The following is a 5,410-nucleotide window of genomic DNA, read 5'->3' on the forward strand; positions in this document are numbered from 1 at the left end:
ACTTCAAGACTATGGCATTGGCGAAAAAGCGCTATATCTTATGAAATCATACCTGAGCGATTTAATGTACATAGAACGATATCACGGGGATCGTATGTTACTATGAGTGTACCGCAAGGCACAGTTTTAGCCTGATCTTGACCAGATGAGCTCTCCAGCTTGGACACACCCAAAAGTTGTTCCTTTTCTCGTTCATCTTTAGAACTTTTTACGTCCAGTCTATATCTAGGTAATAATTTACCATCCCTGATTTGATGTTGATGTTTTAACACAGTTGGCTTTGGTTGGGATGCACTTTCATTAACAGTCGGTTAAGCGGTTATTTAATAGTTCTCGTCAACAACTTAATAAAAAAAAAACTTTTTATTGCATTCTAATTCCACTGCCCTTTTTAAATGTAATATAATACGTGTTAATCACGAGACTAATTGAGAACAAATGGCAATTACAGCGAGTATGACCGGTACTCTCGCGCAACTTGTATGATAATGATTGAAAAAAATCCTAATTTATTCAGCTGACCAACACGACGATTCGTAAGGACAATGTAGTCGACTTTTTTTTTAAATTTGTTTCTAACCATATTGCGTTAGATTTTTAGAGTGTATTATAATTCAGGTAAGAGGAGCCTTCACACCACCTAACACGTACATCATTAAGAATTTTCAGCTGAAAAAAGAAACAAATTACTGCCATCATTTTAAATAATAAATTACGTTTTTCGTTTTATTTGCGCTGGCCTAGCCTAGGATTTTTGGTTACATGGCGAATATGCAGTCTAACAGAAAAACTATTGTATAGGTATAAGGGAAATGCGTATCTCTCTCTCTCTCGAGCCTGGGAGCTGAGTATAACTTAATAAAACACATATAACCGTTTTCACGACGAAATTTATTACAATTTATAAAGGACTATACTCAGGGTGATTTTGTATTTTCTTCTATCCAGGAGTTGTACTTGTACGTGTTGGCGTACGTGTCAGGGAAATTATTAGCGCAGGGCCAGTTGAAGGACACGATACCGGCTGAGGTGCCGTTGCACACTAAGCTGCCGCCTGAATCACCCTGAAAATTTCCAATATTAACATTGAACATGGCATGGGGATAATTTGAATAATTAAAATGTCTTTATTATTCTATAATTCATAAAATTTCTAAATTGCTGCTATGAAACTCAAAAACAGTAAGCTATATCTGCCCCACTAGGCTGTGTAGTCATATATTATACCGTTAAAACAGACTAGAAATCGAGATGCGCTCTTTAAATATATACTTACTTGGCATGTTCCTTCTCCTTTTTTGTTAAGGGTACACATCTGGCTGGAATTTATAGTGACTGAGGAGCGTCCTTTAAAGTATTTATTACACTCTTCGCCGGTTAAAGTGTTTACGTACAGATACTGCAATTTGTCAGGCTGTGGCCGCCTATGACTCTAAAAGTATTCAAATAACATATGATTTAGAATATAAATACGCCACTAACAATTATTTCTATAATATCCAATGTTAGAAACATCTCATGTATCTCCGCTAAATTGTTTACTCACAAGTTTACCCCAGCCGCTCAGTATACACGACAATCCACCCGTGATATCCTTTGTGGGTAAGGGCAGGGGCTGAACCTTTTCATTGAATTCGATGGTCTTTTTTGTACTTATAACAGCAATATCGTTGTTGAATTTATTTGGCTTGTTGTGTTCTTTGTGAGGAATGACTTTGCTTATTTCGTACGTTGTACCACCTTTCGTTCTCGATAATGTACCAACTACAGCGGTAAATTCTGATGGTTTAAGACTGAAACAAAATCTTACTTTATTAAACATATGTAATTTCAAATGGTCAGGTCAAAATGGCATCCTCTTAGATTAGCGCAGCAAAATCAATATGTATTATTACTTATATTATATTACCTTTTGACGCAATGGGCAGCTGTCCGAGATGATTGCAGCACCGCAGAAAGTCCAGCCGTCTTTAAATTTTAGAGCGGTTTGGTATGGCAGAGTCTTTTCGGGTGCGTCTTTGCCTCCCACAACTCGGGTATCGGGCTCATGCTCTCCAGTCTTAGAGGCGAATTTTTCAGCATCGCCTGCAATAAACGGTACTGTATAAATAAACAAGGAAAGGATATAATAATTCAAAAGAATATAAAAAGAACTTACCCTGAACGCTCCATGCTACTAACAGTAGAATAAAGGATATCTTTGAGATGCCCATCGTCAATGATACCTTTGTAGTGAATACACATTTTCATGTATAAATATTCCTTTTTATACAGACCATGTAAACTCTTTTTTATATTACAATAATTAAATTTCACCTGATAATGGAAAACAAAAACCTTATTGAAATTAATTAAAACAAAGCAATTAGCATACAAATTATTTAATTATGGCGTATTTTAATTAAGAATTTGCATATTTCACAAACGTAGTTTGATCAATATTAATAACAAAAAACCTTTTATTCAGATAATAATAAATTTTAAAATATAATATAAACTCCTCATCCCTATGCGAGGGGCAAACGCCTCCCCCACTCTTCTCCATCGGTTACATTGCGCGCGATGCGTTGCCATATATTTTCCACCATGTTTATGGATATAGCGTCCCGTCGCTTATGTCGTCGTCCTCTACAACGCTTTTAGAAACGTGGACATCATTCTGTCATATTATTGGACAATTTTTCTATACTACCTCATATAACCGGCCCAGTTCACTTTAGTTAAGTTTGTTTAACATACGTTATACGTACCGTATGTGCGTACTATCTATGGATAGTATCGATATCCATATATAGTATGCAACGAAAAAGGATTATATTATTGTCTTTAATTATTTATTTCATCTAGGTACTCGTATACCTATTTGTTCCGACCGTTCCGACCCGACTACATCTTAAACAAATGGGCTGGGAACCTCCCGCCGGCAAATCGGCGTTTGTTGGCAAATGCCCCATAGACATACACATACACCAGCGGGTGTTGCGAGAGCGAGGATGCTCCGCAGCACCTACGAGGCCTAGGGCCGCTCCAGGCCCAACACAAAGACCGCCGAACCCCCCGCGATACCCACCGCAAGCCCTTGGGCGTAACGGGGGTCCCGGCGCTACCCGCGGGTGCAAGCGCGGAAGAAAGCAATAGAGGTATTTTTGAAGTTATCCTTGTAAAAGTTAAAAAAATGTTCCTCTCTTATATTAGGAAATACTTTAAAAGTGGTGTGTCATTCCGTGTAAGGTTCTTTTGTTCAGCTTCTAAGGCGTATGTCAAATTTGTTTTAAGTTTTACATTTAATATCTGTCCTTAGAATATGCCTCTGCATGTTCATATTCAATTTTAAGTAAATTATTTTGATAAAGGAATAAAAACCCTAATTAACATTACATTATTGTTATTAATTAGCCTTCACTATGTATTTAGGTATTTTAAAAACCTAGGAATTATTTTATAAATTAAGAGTAACGACTGCTATAAATATTCAAAAGAAATTAATAATCTATTATTTATTATTGATTTCTGAACTTTACTGAACTTCTTCGTTTAAAGTGAATAAGAGAATCTTATAGTTTGTGATGGAATAGTGGCTATACACAAACATTGTATCTAAATTAACCCAATATGTTCACATCTTTACTATTGGCCGGGATGTTGGACATATTATTGAGTAGACGCAATGGAGCGCTAACACTGCCTTAAACGGCGCTATTCATTTCTTGACTCGTGTAGTACAGCTAGGAGTTGTTTTGATTCAATTAGCTAATTAATTTTGATCTTACCATTTATGTTCTAATTGGCTATTTTAACATAAGCCGACAGGCACACCTAGCTGACCTTGTCGGGTTCAATCAGGACAGCAGCACAAACTTTTTTACTTCAAGAAGGATTGTCTCTTTACAAAACTAACAACATCATAGTCAAATCAGCTCGAAACCTTTTATCAACTACAATTTATCTGCCAACAAGGCCGAATAAGAAAAAAATAAACAAGTTATACAAAGAACAGAAGAAATGCCTCGATGAGCAATAGGTGCAGACCCAGTACAGTAATCGCATGGGCAGTCCGAAAAAATAACAAGATCGTTGCAGCAGATAGCACATTCTAGTCATTGTGCTTTGTAAAACCCTAGGATATCGAAGATTAAGATGTGTCCGCGTATATTATAAAGACAAACAGACAAAAAAATTTACTTAACTCAAATAACGTAAATATATTTCGTGTCGAATGAATGCAACTGCTTGTGTTTCCACGTGCTCGGTAGCGGCGCTATTGCCGGCGCCGTTTTGGAAAATAATTATTTCATCCACTTTAAGTACACTTGAAGGATTACCCATTTACATAAATTATTTAATTAAATTTACAGAACAAGTGTTTACGACGGAAATCTGACAGGTTTTATGAGTCGTCCGAATCTCGAGACCAAAGTCGTTTCTTCTTTCGGTGCATCTAGGTCTTTGGAGTGTCTGATTCCATCCGCTGGTTTTAAACTAACTATACTAACGACTAACTATACTTTGTGTCTCCTTCCATAATTTTAAATATTTTACTGTCTTTGATAAAACTTGAAATGGACCTTACGGTTGAGGCGGTTTAGTGACTTTAATTCTGGAGGAACAAATATTTTTTTCCTGATGTTTGCTCTTTCTTTGGAGTTAAAGAAATATTCGCAGTTCCTACGAAGTTCCTGAACACACATATTAGAGTTTTCTAGGTTTATCGGCTCAAAAAAATCTCCAGGCATTGTTCTGCTACACTCATCTCAGCATCTCTTAAATTTGCTCTTAATCCCATTAGAACAGTTGGTAATTATCATACCCATTGTTCTGTTTTGCCTCTGCACATCAATGCAGCTTGGTCTCTCCGGTCTCGGCTCTTGCCTCCAGCCTTAGATGAGACTTTCAGCATCGCCTACAATACGCAGCACTGTTTTAAATTAGTAAATAAACAAGAAAAGGATATAATTAGTTCTGTATTGAATACACTTATTCATATAATGCCTTTCTTTTTATATAGACCAAGTATTTTTTTGAACTAGTACAGGGAGATTAATAGAAAACGAAAACCTTCTCAAAATTAATTATTTCTTAACTATTACCACAAAAAATTGGTAATGATATTCTAACCACTTAATTGTTATTTGACATTGAATTTGTTTTCGCGTTTTCTAATTAAGAATTTGCTTATTTGACATAACGTCACGTCACGTCACAATTCACGTATAAGTTTAATTAATATTAATAACTAAATAAAGCCTTTTATTCAGATAATAGAGTAATTTTAAGAGTAAATATAAGACAAGCTCCTCATCCCCTTCCTAAGGGGCAAACGCCTCCCTACTCTTCTCCATTAACTTTCAGTGCGCGCGATGCCTTGCCAAATATTGTCCATCATGTTTGTGAATATGTCATCCCATCGCTT

The 5,410-nt window shown here is 36.2% G+C and overlaps 1 long non-coding RNA gene across 1 annotated transcript; it reads right to left on the reverse strand.

The window, feature by feature from the left end:
* Positions 1-888: 888 nt before the first annotated feature.
* On the reverse strand, positions 889-2,257 carry LOC123712061. The gene is made up of 5 exons (XR_006754041.1): positions 2,159-2,257; positions 1,910-2,085; positions 1,547-1,793; positions 1,277-1,432; positions 889-1,064 (listed from the first exon to the last, which is right to left on the reverse strand). It is a non-coding gene; the product is annotated as an uncharacterized LOC123712061 (long non-coding RNA).
* Between the last annotated feature and the right edge of the window lie 3,153 nt (positions 2,258-5,410).

The sequence above is a fragment of the Pieris brassicae genome, chromosome 7 (genome assembly GCF_905147105.1).
Source record: "Pieris brassicae chromosome 7, ilPieBrab1.1, whole genome shotgun sequence".
NCBI lineage: Eukaryota > Metazoa > Arthropoda > Insecta > Lepidoptera > Pieridae > Pieris > Pieris brassicae.